The sequence below is a fragment of the Nannobrachium achirus genome, assembly GCF_963921795.1.
Source record: "Nannobrachium achirus genome assembly, chromosome: 6".
NCBI classification, from domain to species: domain Eukaryota; kingdom Metazoa; phylum Chordata; class Actinopteri; order Myctophiformes; family Myctophidae; genus Nannobrachium; species Nannobrachium achirus.
Genome location: NC_137815.1, coordinates 38963404 through 38981944, shown reverse-complemented (window position 1 = coordinate 38981944; position 18541 = coordinate 38963404). Strand labels below are relative to the sequence as shown.

The 18541-nt window shown below is 42.6% G+C and overlaps 1 pseudogene across 1 annotated transcript in view; it reads left to right on the top strand.

Moving 5' to 3' along the window:
• The window catches only part of LOC308287674 (kazrin-like), a 197688-nt pseudogene that overhangs the window by 154034 nt on the left and 25113 nt on the right, over positions 1 to 18541 (top strand). The gene's annotated exons all lie outside the window — the stretch shown is intronic.

The window sequence follows — 18541 nt, the reverse complement described above, 5'->3', positions numbered from 1 at the left end:
TAAAAATCGGCCTGAAGGTGGCGCTATATGGGACAGATTCATGGTGATGGGATGAGTGTAGACATACTGTGTAGCGATTTGCGTGATTTTAGGGCAAAAACTGTAGGAGCAGTGTCCAAAAATGTGTTTTAAAAATCGGCCTCATGGTGGCGCTAGAAGAGGGCCATGTGAGAAATGAGGGGTGGGGTGTCCGCGTTGCCTTGGCGGACGAATAGGTACCGGCCCCGGCTCTCCCGGACCCTCCTAGCCCGAGTTACGGCATTTTATGTGAGCTGCAGTGGAGGGGGTCCTCCGCTGGGGGCGCCACCACTTTTGCATCCGTTCTGGAGCACCAGGAGTCGGTGGTCCCCGGGAATTCCCCGTGAGCAGCCCCGTTGGGGTGGTCATTTGGTCATTTTTGCACATTTGGTCATTTTTTACATCTGGGGGTCCCTGGAGCTCCGGGGGTTCTTGGAGGTTGTAGTTTGGCAGCCAAGGAGCGTGTGTGCAAAATTTGGCATGGATCGGGGCAACGGTTGCAGAGATATGAGCAGGGCAATAGTGTGACGTGTGAGGTGTGACAGACAGACGGACAGACAGACAGACAGACAGACAGACAGACAGACAGACTGACTGACTGACTGACAGTTTGTGCAGGTTTTGATAGTAAGTGCGACCTACGGTCGCAATAATGCATTGCACCTGTGCAGCTGACCTGCAGAACTTGGGAATATACCATTCTGTCAAGATGGGGAGAATAAAAGTGTGGAGAATATAATTATAATACCTTGTTAAAGTGACCATGTTGTGAGATTTAGCATTTGTAGTTATTTTACTGTAATTTAACAACACAATAACCAGCACAGATAGACAAAGAGACATTCATGCATTTATATTTAAAAGTAACTTTTATTTCCCCCCCTGGACCCAGGGTATGGCAGCTGCATACCCCTGCCATACCCAATTGACGCCCATGACTTGGAGATGTTTGCTTGTCGGGCAGGGAAACCTTGTATGTCCTAAACCGCTGTTGCCATGTCTACTTATTATACGGGACTGGGCTTTTTTTCTGTAAGCTAAAGTTGTTTGTAAATTACTGCCATTTGCAGGTTGTGTTTTATTTTTGGCGGGTGGGTTTGTTTGTAAAAATGTAGTTGCTTATTTGGGCTTGTTCTGTCATGTTGTTTAAACCAGTGGTTCTCAAACATTTTCATGTCAAGGACCCCCAAATGAATATGTATTTGTTCCTGGACAACGCGATGCAAAGTAGCTTATTTTGGGCTTGTTTTCATAGACCAGGTTGCTTATGTCTCTTGCAAAATCTGGCAACAGTGTCCAAAACCGGAAAAACTAAACTGTGTTACCATATCATGAAGTTATTATGCATTCACAAGCTTGTTAATACTTTTCATTAGTTCGATATTTACCAAATGAATCGCGCTGAGGAAGGCCAGTGGTTCTCAACCAGTGGTCCCTGAGTGGGTTCCAGGTGGTCCCCAGCTAAATGATGGAGAGTTGGTAACCAAATAGACCCTTATAGATCTTTAACCCTTGAGACTGTAAAATGAAACCAAATGGACCCTTATGTGTCCATTTGGTTTCATTTTATACTCTCAATTTACAAGAAGTCTACACCATTAGAGAATGTAGAGGGATTGATATTTTGGTCGACATTCTGTCTGTTATCTCTCCTATGGTACCAACATCAATACAGCATGGAATTGTGTTCAAAATCGTATCCAACGATTAAAAAAGTTTTGGGTCTGAGGGGCGAGTTAGCCCCTCAGACCCAAAACTAACTCTCATCAATGGTGGTCCGTGGCTCAAATACTGAATAAATAACGGGCCTTGATATGAAAAAGTGCTGCCATAGGCCAAAACGTCTGTTGTGTTTGATCTGCTGCTGGGGCTATTCAATAAACAAGAGATCCTAAAGGACCGAGTAAATGCCAGAATCGTGCACCTGATAAACATCAACTAGAGTGCTCAGCTCAGTTGCTCGCATTCTCTTTTTCACGATATTTATCAAACCCACATAAAAAAAAACACCACTTTCACTTTCAAAATGTTTCTAAAATAGTGAAAACAGCCAATCCACGTGTTGCGAGGCGACGTGTGGTGAGCTTATGGATCGTCTGTTTACTCTATACTTTTGCATGACCCACTTGTACAATGAAGTACTGTAGGGCATTCATTTCCCCCAAAACGTAGAAAAAAAATCACATGCTATTTATGAGTTAATTTCATGAAGCGTTCCGGGAAGCTTGGCCAATGTGACCCTGCATGGGCGTACAACAAACTTTAGACAAAGCCAGATGTTGGAGTACCGCTCAAAAACATGACATATTGGGAGATACAAGGTTTCCGGTCGACGGCGGCGATAACATAACAGGCGTTGCCGTGACAACGCCAGGAAGTGTGCGTCTGTGATTGATTTGTCTCAGCAGTTAAAAGACACGGGGTTGTCAGCTCGTGGCGGAGGTTAACGCCGGAGCAAAGGCCTGCGCTGTGTAAGAGTGTGTGAGAACAATCTGATAATAGGAGTTGGGAACACGGGTACAAAGGCCTGGCAGATCTCTGCAGGCTTTGATGTGTCCACCAAGGCTAGAGAACACTCTCTCAGCTGACACCGGCACGCAGGCAGGCCAGCACTGGAAGAATCATGTACTCATGTTTGTTGTGCTTACTGTAAAGCAGTGGTTTTCAACCAGTGGTCCAGGGACCACCAGTGGTCCTTGAGGGGGTTCCAGGTGGTCCCCAGCTAAATGATGTAGAGTTGGTAACCAAATGAACCCTTATAGATATTTAACTCTTGAGAGTGTCAAATAAAACCACATGGACACGTATATTTTTATTTTGGTCAATGTTGGCCTGTTATCTCTCCTGGTCCCACAACAACAATACAGCATGGAATTCTTATTGCGACCGTAGGTCGCAGTTTACTATCAGAACCGCCACAGCTTGCTCGTATCCATCCGGACGGGTAACACCTGACACTGTGGTTCCCCTGACACATCACTGTGACATCACAGGTTACATCATAGTGATGTCAGATACTCAGAGCAGGGATCTCCATATATGGGCATAAGCAGGTGACATCACAGTGTTGTCAGATACTCAGAGCAGGGATCTCCATAAATGGGCATAAAAGGAATTCTGTTAGGGATCTCCATATGGGCATAAAAGGGATTGTATCCAAGATGAACACCACACTAACAGAATCCATATATGGCCAAGACATCCCACACTGTATCTGTGTGGCTGGTTCTACAGACAGGAATCTCCATGTATGGGCATAAAAGGGATTGTATGTATGATGTCAGATGTCATAGACGACATAGGACTTTCACATAACTAATAACTGAGTAAGCATGTTTGGGGTCTCACAGCATATCTCCATGTACAGTACACAGATTTTTGGCATTTTAAATAGGAAATATTGTACTTTTTACTCTACTGAATTTCAAGGAAGGGACTCTTGGGACCAGAACTTACAAAAATGTATTCTGAATTAACCACTTGAGCCTTATTTTCATTAAAATTAAAATAGCGATAGAAATGGATTATAGATCAGTATTTTTTACCATTTCTAAAACATTCTCTGGGAATTTCAGACTCTGCTACTAACCATAGACGCTACTAACAAGTAAAAGGCCTGTATTCAAAATTTGACTTGAGTGAAAGTACAGAGGTTTCGCCACACCCAAAAGTAAAAGCTGTCATTGCGAATGTCCCATTCCACAAAACGTTTCGAAGATATAGCTCACAATGCGTCGCATTGTAGTTTGGCTATTTTCAAATAGCCAAAGTATACAATAAAAGAGGGCTTTATTATGTGTTAGTAACTACAGTAGTAACTAGTAACTAACGCTGTCAAAAAATACTTTTGAAATGCATTTGCCTCTGGGGTGTAGTGAAGTAAAAGTAGGCCTATATAAAAAACGTAAATACTTGAGTAAAGTAAAGTAAACCTCAAGATTGTACTTGAGGTACAGACTAAAGAACACGTTCTCTCAGCTGACAGTGAGCAGAACCGTTGTGTGACCAGTGTTGCCAGATTTAGCAAGAGAAATAAGAAATCAGGTCTATAAAAACAAGACCAAAAGAAGCAGCATATGCATCGGCTATTTTCAAACAAATGCAAAAAAAAAAAAACATTTGAAAAAAACACATTTGGAACATTTTTCACAATGTTAACATTCGCCACAAAATATTTTAGTTAATGTTTGAGAACCACTAGTTTAAACAACATTATAGGAAATAATCAATTTTTTTACTATCAACTGCAACCCACAACTACCAGTAGTCGCTTATAACAAGCATACGTGGCAACGGTGTGTGTGACTCATGCAACAAACCTGACATGAAGTGTGTGATTGTTGTTGTTGCATGGCATGGGGCTTGTATTGCCGTCGCCCCGCTTTCTCAAATTGCCTGGGACTGAATAGGAGCTTTATTGGGAGCCGTGGCTGCATTGCATTTTATAGCGCTGGGTGATTATGGTGTCGCAAAATGGCCCATTATTTTTTTCTCCAATCACCGTTCTTACAACCCTTTGTGCGAAAGGGGGCCGTGCAGTGCGACTCAGAATAATTGTCTCTCTGAGTCTCCCTCCAGTGATGATTAGGTTCACAAAGCTAGTATTGATGTTGAGCACCGATGGCGTCGTCCTGGACCCGTATCGATCACCTGGATGTTGTTGCTTAATCTATAAGAGTCTTATGGGCCATCCTAATTAGCTGTCCAAGTCACTCCTGTTATTCCCTGCAGTGCTTTTACCGAGCTGCAGAGAACCATTGTGCATTCCGCCGCGGTCGGGTGGAAACCTTGTATGTCGCACCTAGGCGCGTTGTTGTGAGCTTGCAGATCTGCTCTTTTTTACCATTTATTTGAGGTAGGCTTTTATGCCTTTATTTTTAGCTTATAGTGGAGATTGACAGGAAACAGGGAGAGAGAGATGGGGAGAGACGTGCAGTAGAGATCGTCTGGAACGGGACTCAAACCCACGATGCATTGTCAGGCTACTTGGGAGCTTAGGTGCCCGGACCGCTACACCAGTGGTCTGGGCCCAGGTCTGCTATTTTCACAACTTTAGTGTGACACTCTTGTGTGGTGAAGTAGGGCATTCATTTGCGGACGAAAAAAAAATATATATTTAAAAAGTTGAAATACTGTATGGAGATACAAGGGTTTCAAGGGCCCGACCGCGAACAATGTCTAATCAGGCTCCATCTCATCTTGGCCCCTCTGGCAAGCATGCACCGTGTGCCTGAGCCTAATAGGTGACATTTCCATTCATCCCAAACAGAGACGGCCGGTGACCCGAGTCAATTATTCTCCTCTCTATCTCTTACTTCTCCCAATGTCCATCATCCCCTGTCTGCTTCCATCCGCTCAAGTTTGACTAATATATTAACGTGTCTCTATCAAACCGGTCCCCAGCACTGATAACGTCGGTCTGACACGTTCAGAGCTAGGGGGAGAGTGGCAGAAGAAAGAGGGGAGGGTGGAAAAATGGTTTTGAGGACTCCTCCCCCCCCCCCACTCCCCTGAATTTCTCCTGGCTTATTAAGTGTCGAAGCAAATGAATGACACGGGCGGAGGTGCAGGGAGTTAAGTCGCCGAATAAGGACAGACAGTCAGGAGCGTGAAGAAATGTCAGACTGAAGAGCCTGTCAGGATCAAAGCGGCGAGGTGAATAAGAGTTGAAGCTGCTGTGAGTCAAGATGGTGTGACCTTGTGATTATAAAAGTCTATTTTGGCTTTTATATATATATATATATATATATATATATATATATATATATATATATATATATATATATATATACTGTATATACAACACATACATATCTTTGTTTTCCTTTTTTAAAGTGTGTGATGGTAGTTAATAGGTCTTTAAATATACCCAAGACAGTAGAAAAACACAGGTGTGAAATGTTATGGGCCTTACAATTCCAAGCTCAAAACCGGTCGTCAGTGTACAGATTAATACAGAGCCATGATATAATCTGTATAATATGTACAGTAACATGTTTGAGTGTATATCAGTAGGCCAGCACTATAATACTCAACAAAGTGCGGTATTTGTGAGAGTGACAGCATTGCAGTCTTTTCTACCAACACCTGCTGGCTGCTAGCGCAGAGAAAATAAGCAAGTCAGTGATTGACACATCCCATTGCATCAGTTGACCCTTATGGGTAACTTTTTTTGACTTTCAGCCCCAAAACCAAAGTCTCTAATACAAGGTTGTATCATCCCAGACCAGTCAGTCAGATCCACACGGTGTGGCAGTTCAGCGTCTCCTTTGTCTGTTAGACTGTCAAAGAGCTGTTGTTTAGTCGTGAGGTTCCAGGCTGCCTCACATTCTGACAGCGAGGCAGACAGGATCAGCCCCTAACTCTATTACCTGTGAGATTGTGTTCACGCTCATCCAAGGCACCATCTAACAGACCTAGACAGTCCCCTGACAGGTCCTGTGAAGGACACAACATGGTGACATGTTAATGGCTTTCCCTATAACCATACTGGTCATAGCAGGGCACTGACACAACCCAGAGTTAGGGATTCAACCACGAATCGCAAGGTAATAGGAGAAAAGGAAGGCCAAAGAGGAGGTTTATGGATGCGGTGAGAGACATGCAGGTGGCTGGAGTCGTCGAGACGCAGAAAACAGAACCAGAGGAAACTATGGCGATCCCTGATGGGAATTACCTGTTGTTTGTTGACTGGTTCATATACTCTTCTGCTCACTCTGATTTCATACTAGTGAAAGTCGATCTGGATAAGAGTGTCTGCTAAATGCTGCCTAAATTCTTTAATTTTTTTAAGTATTAGTAGGGCTTCAAATATTAATGGACCTCACTGGAGGTCTCTGACATGTTTGGCCCATTCATTTGTTTGTTTAATTTTCCAACGAAGCATTGGATTCTATTAATTTCAGAACAGTATGCAAATCAACTTGCAGACCTTTAAGACGTGTGGTGAAATGTTTCCCGGAGAACAGATTGATTTATGAATGAAATTCAAAGCAAATTACCGTGTGATGTTTAGCCAACATTGGCTCAAGAATTCATTTTCAATGACTGATGAAAACGTAAACACATGTACCTGGTGACTCAGCCATATATTTTTAACTGCCATTAACAGGAAACGGTCTACAGTATGTATGACATTATGGCCCAAGCTGTGAATAGACAATGATATCTATTGACCCTGTTATGGTCATTTAACTACCTCTGGGTCCAACTCGGGGAACAGAACATTACTAATGTGAAAGCTGAGAGAGAGAGAGGGGGGGGGGGGTAGTTTCACCATGGTATGAAGCAATCGCGTCTAATATGAAAACGCCCTAAAAGTGTACACTCATAATACTGTACAGTGTTTTGGAATGACAAGCATTATCTCAGCCCTGTATCAATACAAGACTGTCATCTGTTTTTACTTGCAATGCCAATAATAAAACATCCTTGCCATTCATTCACTGTTTACATTCCTCTCTCCTCTGTAGAAACTGGCCTATAGGAAAACAAATGTGCTGTCTGGCAGAAACCTCATACCTCAATATTTTAACTTTTTATGTGTTTTTGTAAAATAATACCCTACCTCATCATACTTGCTACTACAGTACATAGTGTCACACGAAAGTAGCAAAAGTAGCAGATCTACAAGCTCCAAAAGCATCACGTTGGGTTTTGACTAGAGCGTGTCGATCTGCAATTTTTGCTACTTTTGAATTTGAATCCTGAAAAGTAATAGTTTTTAATATATGAGGTTTCCACCTGACAGTAAAGAAATGAAAACTCAATGCACACAACAGACCAGTGGTTCTCAAAGTGGGGTCCAGGGACCATCAGGCCAGGTTTCCTTTAGGGGTTTCCAAATTGACCCTTACAGGGCTGTACTCTGAGCTCTGTCCATTTGTACGACTAGACAGCGATAGAGCAGCATAGGAACACATACCGGTACGCTAGCCTACTGACAGTCAAACATTGATCGCTGACTGTTATATTGTGTGTGTGTGTGTGTGTGTGTGTGTGTGTGTGTGTGTGTGTGTGCCTGTGTGTGTGTGTGTGTGTGTGTGTGTGTGTGTGTGTGTGTGTGTGTGTGTGTGTGTGTGACTCAGGGGTCATCAACATGTCCGTACACGGACAAATGTGTCCTTGCCGTGGCAAAGACTTGGTCTTGTCTGTGGCAAATTTGGGATTTTCTTTTTTACACAGCATTTCAATCAGGGGTGTATAAACTTTTTTCAAAGGGGTCACATTAGAAAATATTATAACACCCAAGGGCCGACTATCTCCTGACATAATGTAGCCTACTTTCGGTGGGAGCATAACAAAGTCACATACATATCGCATTTAAATGATTTTATTTAACTATCATCACCAATATTTAATTAATGCTCATTTGTCAGGTGTCTGCTCTGAACAAAACACAAATAACTCAGCCTTATTTCACATTACCAAATGTAACCAGACACGCAAGGAAAAAAGTACAATATAATTGCCTTTCTTTGACCTCTTCAGAATGAGACAACAGTGAACAATGCTGATAAATTATACTCTGGGGCGAGCCGTTTTTATACAGTTTAGGAATGAAGCTGAGGGCCGTATAAAATGTGTCCTCGGGCCACATTTGGCCCCCGGGCCGCACTTTGGACACCCCCTGATTTCTTTATTCTTAGTTTCTTTATTCTTACTGTAGTTCTTATTTTGAGACCCCATTACTGAATGTCAAGTGTCCAGGTTTTCTTCAGAATATGTATGATACTGTACTTGTGTCATAGCACTGGAGCCTACTAGTGGTTCTCAAATGTTTTATTTGCAAGAACCCCCATATCTCTCAGAGTGTACAAATGGAACCAAATGCACCGATTTGGTTCCATTGTACTCTCTCAGAGTTACAGACATGTTACGGTCATTCAGGGCTAGCTCTTTGTGTTTTCTGATAATATTATTGTCCACTCATTGTTTATGTCCACACACGCCGTCGCTGTCAGTTCTCCACCATCAGAGGGAGCGAGAGCACTTTGGCAGCTTCCGCAGGTGACTCACCTGGGCTGTTTACCTGAAGCAGCCCCTCCCCCTTCCCCCCTGCGGCGCATGATAGGGAAAACAGACCGAAAGGCTGGGAAGGGGTGTGTGCTGTGGGGTGTGTTGTCACAGAGAATACATTACCCTGGCCCGCAGAGAGAGAGAGGGAGAGAGAGTGAGAGGGAAGGAGGGGGTGAATGATACGCAGACTGCCTCTGGGCGTGTCACAAAGCAGGTATACAGAGAGAGAGAGAGAGAGAGAGAGAGAGAGAGAGAGAGAGGCAGAGCAGCTTGGCAGGGGGAGGTGCTAAATACAAACCTGTCTGGGTGGAGTCACAGAGACCGCAACTGGGAGCGGTGCAGGGCTGGCTAAAAGACTGTCTGTGGCTGTGAGTTTGAATGGTGTTTGTATGTGTGTGTGCGTGTGAGTGAGTGAGTGCGTGTGAGTGCGTGTGGGTGAGTGGGTGAGTGTGTGTGTGTGTGTGTGAGTGTGAGTGTTTGGGGGTGTATGTTTCTGGCCTGCTATGAGAACCGGCGTTGACAGTGGAGCCGAGTGGAGCGCGTACCGAGGAGGACATGAGGTCCGAGAGAGAGGAGGGAAAGACCGGTGAGTGTGTGTGTGTGTGTGTGTGTGTGTGTGTGTGTGTGTGTGTGTGTGTGTGTGTGTGTGTGTGTGTGTGTGTGTGTGTGTGTGTGTGTGTGTGTGTGTGTGTGTGTGTGTGTGAGAGAGAGAAAGAGAGAGACACAGGGAGAGGTTGGGGGCAGGTGGATTGGAAGATCAGCACTGACTATTGTTATAGTGTGTGTGTGTGTGTGTGTGTGTGTGTGTGTGTGTGTGTGTGTGTGTGTGTGTGTGTGTGTGTGTGTGAGTGTGTTAGAGTTCATGTCCATGTGGTTAATTACTTGCCTTGTTGTTTTCTATTTGAGGAATGCTGAATCACATGCTGTGTTTTCTTTCTAAAACTCTCAGAGCGTTGGTTAAATAATATTTAATTTACCTTGGGAATAATTAGTAGCTTTATCCATGACATCAGGGTCACCATAATTATGTTTTTATTCATGTACCCAACGTTCTTTGGCCAGGAATTCTGTATTGTTGTGTTTACATTGTGATCATACTGTACAATACCAGCATCCCCGTGTTATTTATTGTTGTGGTTCAGATTAGTGCTAAATGCTGACCTAGATATGACATGCGTATGGATCATATACGCTAATACTTTGTTAATCTACCATAAGACTGGTGAGTAGTTCTGGCTGGATGCCGTGTGTCTATTACAGTGTTTAGCGGCTTAGTACACATTCATATGCATAGTCTGGGGACAGTAAACTATGAGTGTATTAGTACGCATTCATAATGCAAAGAGGACAGAAACTACCAGTGTATTACTGGGCCTAAGATACTCTTGAAGTAGAAATGAGGTCACTTTCTTTTAAGAAGATAGATAGATAGATAGATAGATAGATAGATAGATAGATAGATAGATAGATAGATAGATTCTTTGATTCATTCTTTATTTGTTCAGTTTGTTCAGAAGTGCTAAGCTTGAGCTGACAAAATGATCTCTGAGCTAGATTGGTTCATAACATGGGTACGGTATGTCATCATGCTGATGTCACTAGGTGATACTGATGGTACATCGGGTGTGTTGCGTCATTGGTAATATAGCTTTGCCCTTTTTAAACACCGGGGTCTCGTACGTTGATGTCATATTACTGCTGCTACCTTGTGTCTTACCCCCAGCAATCTGGCAAGGATACGTTTCGTGATTTTATGGAGTTTGTTTTTATCACTCACAGTTAATGAAGCATAGCCAGACAACAAAACAAGATGCTAAGACCCTCTCTACGAAAGATCGAAAAGTACCTTTAGATTTGTATCCACCCTATGCTGTCTCAGCCTAACCTGCACATAAAATGCAGAGCTGTTTGCTTTTCTTCTACATAGTATCAGTGTTTTAGTTCAATGACGACCTGGACATCAATCACTTCGCCGAATTACTTGTATTCCTTAACAATTTCTACATTGTGTGTTTTGAAGATAGCCGATCTACAAGCTCACAACCCGTCGTGTATTTTCAGCATGAAACTGCCAAAGTTTGCTGTAAACCAGGTTCAGTCCTTATTTGACATAGTGCAAACCGTGTACAGTTTCTATGCCTCAGGCATAAATGACATAGAAGACATGTTCTGGCATAAAATGACATGTATATGACAGTACAATACAGTAATTCAACCATGACTATAATGAGTCTCACATAACCTTCATATAACACATACTGTAGAGGATTCATGTCTAAACCGTGCTGTATGGGTGTAGAAAATGTAAGTAATGTTCACTATGTTATGACAGGTTGGTTAGATCAGTGACAGTTACTGTTCACCTACTGTAGATGTCATAATGGTCTCAGTACAGCAGTTACACAAGGTCGTTCCTTTTGGACGTAGCCTACTTTCATGCCCTCACATCGCATGCCCTTGTGTGTGTGTGTGTGTGTGTGTGTGTGTGTGTGTGTGTGTGTGTGTGTGTGTGTGTGTGTGTGTGTCTGTGTTTGACTTTGTATGTATGTGTTTATAAGTGTGCACATTTATGTACAGTACATTGTGTGTGTCTGGGTGTGAAGCGATGGGACTGAGTTTTATCCTGGTTTGAATGTGTGTGTGTGCGTGTGCGTGTGCGTGCGTGCGTGCGTGCGTGCGTGCGTGCGTGCGTGCGTGCGTGCGTGCGTGCGTGTCATACAATGTGCTGCATCCACGACACAATACACTGTGAGCTTGTAGCTCTGCTGTTTTCGCCGCACGCCGAAATGTAAATCGGTTCACTTCACCGCCGGTCCACTGCGCCCTCGGAGGCTTCTTCTCCAAATTGCAGTTGTTAATGAGTTTGCCGGTGACAGATGGCGCCATCAGAGCCGGTGTCACCCTCACAGTCCTGTAGCGTTGTGCTTAACGCGTCCGATCCTCCACCAAGACCGCTGGAAATAGAACACGGTACACCTCCATGGGGAGAAGAGCTTAGTTCACCTTTTTTTTTATCTTTGACTATTGTTTCTATTCATCTATTGTGTGTGTGCGCGCCCCTGAACACGGCAGGCTATTGTACATTCATCTGCGCAAACATAACACTGAATTTGAACAATGAACCCACTGACAAAAGAACAGGTCTTTTACGCTTGCGGTGTCCATTTTTGCCAAATTCCGGGTGACAGAATGGAGCCAGATGCAGAATCCGTTCCACTGACTGGACCCTGTGGAGTTGAAATGCCTTGCTTAAGAGCACAAAGGGCGTTGTGTCTGCCACATCAGTCATTCAGTGCTCCAGTTCTACACCCTGACAGGGTAGAAAAACCTCCACCCTGACAGGATGGAGAACTGGACCCCAGGAATCATTCCAGGAATGGGCAATGATGCCTCTCTGGGAACCCCAATCTACTCTGTAGTCTGTATCCTCAATGTTAACTTTGATTGTATGACAAAGCAACATCTGCTCCACTCAGAACTGTCCAAAACTCTAATTTTACTGGAACCCAGTAACTCCTCCATTTGTATACTCTCTGTTTGAGTTACAGATCCGTAAAGGTACATTTGGTTACTACCTGTTAATCGTTTACCTGGGGACCCCCTTGAACCCCATCAATGACTCCTCATTGAGAACCAGTACGCTGGGCAACTGGACATTTGTGTTGCACCCCCAGTTGTTAATTTCAGTAGTCAGTGATGACATTGTTGTTCCACTGAGCAGCTGACATGGCACTGATTTCTCAACTCTTTATTGTGGGAATGTAAGCATGGTATGTCATGGTTTGACTGGCTGACAATGTATTAGGTCTAGGGTTGGGTATCGTCGGCGATACTTTTAATGGTATCGATCGATTCAATTACGACGATACTATCGGTATCGGTTCAAGTAAAAACGAATGATACCTTGTTTCGATACTTTTGAATGTAACAGTTGGGCTACTGAGAGTTTAATGACTGCTTTAGTAGGCTACACTCGTTACTGTGAAAATAGCCGAGAATAGCCTATAATGTTTATTATTATGATAATGATCCAACGTCTATAAAATAGCCCATAGAAAAAGGCAAATAATAATTATAATAATAATAATAAATAAAAAGTATCAAAAAGGGTATCGAAAAAGGTATCGTATCGATTCCCAGGTATCGAAAAATGTATCGTATCGATTAAAAGATGAACGATACCCATCCCTAATTAGGTCCCAGCCAGGTTCGATTCACGGCCCTGGGTATGTCTCAAGGTGTCCATGAGCAAGACACTTCAATCTTAAGTGACTTCCCCGCTGGGTGAAGCTGAAAACTGAATTTGCCCTGCGGGATTAACCAGATCTCCCCTTTCCCTGAGACTAGGGTCTGGCATTTGGTTTCCATAATATTGTGATAAACTACTGAAGATCATTTCTCAAAATGTTCTTTTTGAGGCAAATAGCCTCTGAAAGCACCAATGGAATGTGGGTCATCCCCAATATTGAGGGCATTTGGTCAAATACTGTATATCTACCAGCAACAGCGAGGTTGGTATTATTTTCACTGTGTGTGTGTGCAGGCACACGCACGCACGCACGCATGTGTGTGCGTGTGTGCGCGTGTGTGTCTCTTGACAGATTTTGCCACAGGATAGTGTCAACAAACAAAGTGCAGGTAACATGCAAATCATGCAGTCATGAAAGTGCACGTTTTAGTTGAGATCATCTTGGTTATATTATAGGCCTATCTTGGTTATTTGTTCACATGTTATTGTTACTCAGATTTGATTTTGCTTGACCACACAATCCACAATGATTAATAACGTTATTAGATAGCATGTTGTTTGGACAGATGCTATGTTCATTGTTGGCAATCCCCTTTTTCTTTGAGGCACTACGCTGTTGTCTTTGCACTCTGCTTATGTGACTATTTACCCAGTCATTGGTTATAGAAAAGAAAAATATTATTGGCATTAGAATACAACAAAATGCCATGAACACAGAAAAAAGCTGTGACTTGTTGACTGGGATTCATGCTTATACTCGCCTTATTCTGATTTTGCAGTTCAAAGTCGCTCTGCATAAGAGAGCCTGCTAAATGCATAAAACCGAGATCTTCAAAGCCAGCCTTCTGTTGTGACAATATTGACAATTACAAATTGTCACAACAGAAGGCTGACTTTGAAGATCGCGGTGTGGTTCAACCAAGGTCACTGGGAGTAGGTGGCCAATAGATACTGGCTATCTTAGCAGATACCACACTCATTTCCATTAACATTGTCACAATAATATTGTGGCAGTGGCAGCTTGTTAGCATATTATTATGCTAGCATATTATGCTAACAAGCTTCCATGCAGGCAGACATTCAGTAACCGGAGTGTCGGTGAATGGTTGGTGAGCTTGTGGGCATACATTTGATTGGCACAATAAGCCCTGCAGTATTTCATCTCTGGCTAATAATACTCATTGTATGCAGCGTTGCCAGATTTTGATAGAAACCAGCAACTAGGTTGTGAGCTTGTAGATCGGCTATTTTTGAATAGCCGCTACTGTATACTGTCTCTCTCTCTCTGTGTGTGTGTGTGTGTGTGTGTGTGTGTGTGTGTGTGTGTGTGTGTGTGTGTGTGTGTGTGTGTGTGTGTGTGTGTGTGTGTGTGTGTGTGTGTGTGTGTGTGTGTGTGCGCGCGCGCACACGCACGTATGTGTTGTGCGTGTGTGCACTAATGTGGCCTACTATAGCTTATTAGGGCTTGTTTTCATAGATGTGGTTGCTTGTTTCTCTTGCAAAGTGTGTGTGTGTGTGTGTGTGTGTGTGTGTGTGTGTGTGTGTGTGTGTGTGTGTGTGTGTGTGTGTGTGTGTGTGTGTGTGTGTGTGTGTGTGTGGGTGTGTGTGTGTGTGCGTGCTCGTCTTAAGCCTGATTTATGTCCTGTGATGGAAATAGCAGATCTACAAGCTCCCAATCTTTGGCACACGACACCACTGTACGACACGACGAGAGCATACATTAGACATTACAGTATAATTGTGAACAGGCTGGTCCAGGTTCTCCGCTCTCTTCCACTGGTCACATCTCTGGCAGCGTGCCTAATCTGGCCAAAATAAACGTGAGAATCAATTATAGCTATATCTGCACTCGCCGTCCATGCACTGACCTCAGTTGTAACGCAAACCCACAGGCATACATTATGAAACTGTACTTTTTCCTCTGCAAACTTCTAATAAATTCTTCAATCAATGCACGCAGGCACATGCACACTGTAAAACTGCTTATTCATAGACAAAAGTGCGGGTGTGTTTGGGGGGGGGGGGGGGGCACAGTCGCCTACATTTCGCATATTATTAAGACTTCACACATAAACATATACACACATATATAAGTAAATATATACTTCAAAATATATACTGGGCAGTGTGCACATACATAATACATAATGGATATAATATTTAGAAGTTGGACCCATGCACACAGCACTTCAATGACCTCAAAGTGTGCTTTGATCAATGTATATACTAGGCTATCTTTGCCTTCGGCTTACTACTGTTGTTATCCTTAATTATGCATTTGTTATTGTTATTATTGCTGCCATTTGCTGCAATAGTATAATATTGAGGAACCGAAACCATATAATCATTACTCTTCTTTTGTACACGATTTAAGATTTATACTTTTGAATCTTGACTATGTAAGGTTCGTACAGTTTGTGAGCTGGAAGCAGTTTGTGCAGCATGTACATTTGATGCCAGTGGTGCTAGAAGTACTCACATTTTTACCTAAGTAAAAGTATCAATTCCACAATGTAGAAATGCTCTGTTACAAGTAAAAGGCCTGTATTCAACATTTTATTTGAGTACTGTAAAAGTCGATAGTTCTGCTCTAAAGTTTCAATACCTCAAAATTGTGCTTAAGTACAGTACTTGAGTACACATTATGTATACTGTACTTTCAATCACTGCTATTTCCCACTCAATTACCGGTACATCATAAATATATTAACTAATAAAAGACCTGTTTTTTTACTTTTTTAAGATGACAGTACCCCTTTAAGTACAGTACTTGGGTACATATATTTATACTTTCCATGACTGCCATAACAGACAGTCACATTTCTGGTTTTCTCATTGGTGAATTAGCATTAGGTTTGTGAATCCCCTGGTCAGGTCAGGTTGAGACTGAGCCAGCGCATACATTATTTATACCCATATATTATACAGTAGAAAGCCACTGTAATACCCTGAGTGGGAAATGCACCTGACCTTTACAGTACATGTAGGTGCTCTTCAGTGTTTAGCTAAGCTTACAGAGGGTGACTGGTAGGGCTGTCACGATTATGATATTTTACATGACGATTATTTATCACTCAAATAATTGCGATTAACGATTTAATTGTGTTTTTGTCGTTGACAATTACATTTACGTTTGGCTTTTAGGCTTTGAAGTTTCACATGGTAGATATGACACATAACCTAAATATACAAAGAAATTACCGAGATATTTGACAACTTTATACTTAAAAAAGAAAATTGATAGTGGAAATAGCCGATCTACAACGCGTTGTGAGCTTGTAGATCTGCTATTTCCTCTATTTTTTACTCTTAAAAAAATATATGAAAGCTTTTCAACATGGAAACGATTATGGCGATTATGAAAAATAATCACGATTACCGGTATGTCAAATAATTGCGATTATACGATTATGTAATAATTGTGACAGCCCTAGTGACTGGCTGTGTTTGAGGCGTCCAGGCCAGAATGGTTAGTCTCAGTTTTCTTCAGTTACCAACAGAAAAACTGAAAACACAGGTTCGTCTCATCGTTCCCTGTTGTGGGAGCAGTTCTGTCTACCCCCGAGTCAAGTCATGACCATGTTTCAAAAGAGTCTCTCTTCTCTAGTTTTACCACCCTCCTGGGTCAATGTGCTTGCTATTTCAGAATTCTCACTTTGGAGCCTGCGTTTCATTTTGATATTTTCCTTTCATACAAACCCAAAAAATGTGGGTCATCCCTTTGTCTTAATTTGTAAACCACATACTCTTTCTGAGATCACACAACTTTTCGAGTAGAAATATAGCTCGGAACATGCATTTTCGGTATCTTTTACGAGTGCTTTTAGCAAGACCACTCCGCCTCACTGTCACAAGGTCCTCATGAGAGCTGCAGGAGGCACATTAGGATTTTAAAAGACTGAGCAGCCAGCTTGAGTGGATACGCTATGTTTATTCCATGTGGTAGATGGACCGTGGTGACCTGTGCAATCCATACTGTGTCATATATATATGTATGCACAAGATAATTCTCCAGAGAGACAGAGACGGTCTTATCTGTGGTAGCATTCACTGTAAAGCAAATACAGATTATGAATATCCCACAACCCTTAATATGCAGGTAACAGGGTTCACCTCGGTTCACCCAGCTGGTATCTTCTTGCATGGCGGCGTGTTGGAGCTATTACCTGCATGATGAGTTTGATCAAGATCTGAAGCAGACTGCTGTCATCTCCCATGGCAATCTGGACTCATCTTCTTCTGTAGGCTGTAATCAGAGGAGGCCAGAGATCAGAAGGCATATGTTGCTCTCCTGCGCTAACACCGTGCACACTATGACAGCTGTGGGCATATATTAATGCAAATGAACACGGGCACGGGCACACAGACACACTGGCACACAGACGGCACACAGACGGGGACACGGACACACACACACACACACACACACACACACACACACACACACACACACACACACACACACACACACACACACACACACACACACACACACACACACACACACACATACAGAAGCTCATTCAGACACACGCACACACGCGCATGTTCACATTGCAGATACACGCTCTCTCACACACACACACACACGCACACACGCACGCATAGTTGGCTCTTTGCCCTGAGACAGGGGAGGTACAGTATAAAGACCTACTGTACAGCCTGTATAATGATTAAGAGTCACCCTGGAATACAAAGCTAATTTATTTATAATGACCACCAGCAGCCAGTAGAAGTTCATTGCTGTCATCCAGGCAGCTTCATCAAGTGTCCTTCTGATGATGATGGCTCCCCAAGTCATCCAAAACAACTGCAGTGTAATATGCTAATGCATTATGTTGCTTACCTGGTTCTTTATATATTTTTGAATATGTTTAAAACATATATATCAACAAATCGACACAGAATATATGTTTTTTAATAATTTAACACATTTGTCTGAGTAACTACTTTTGTCGTACAATGGTGTAGCTGAAATATACCGAAAATAGACCAAAAACATTATGATCTCACATTGTGTCACGATACAACACACTGTGATTTTGTAGATCAGTGTTATAATAAGTTAAAGAAATGTCCCTACTAAAATCGTAGTCTGATTAACTGTTGCACCCCTATTGCTAGCATCACTGATACAGAATATATGGATATGGAATACCGATATGGGAAAAAAAAGCCATATCGTGGCCGATTTATCGGTGGCCAATATATCGGTCGGTCACTAATTTGTTAACATTTGTTCGCGGCTGGAACCAA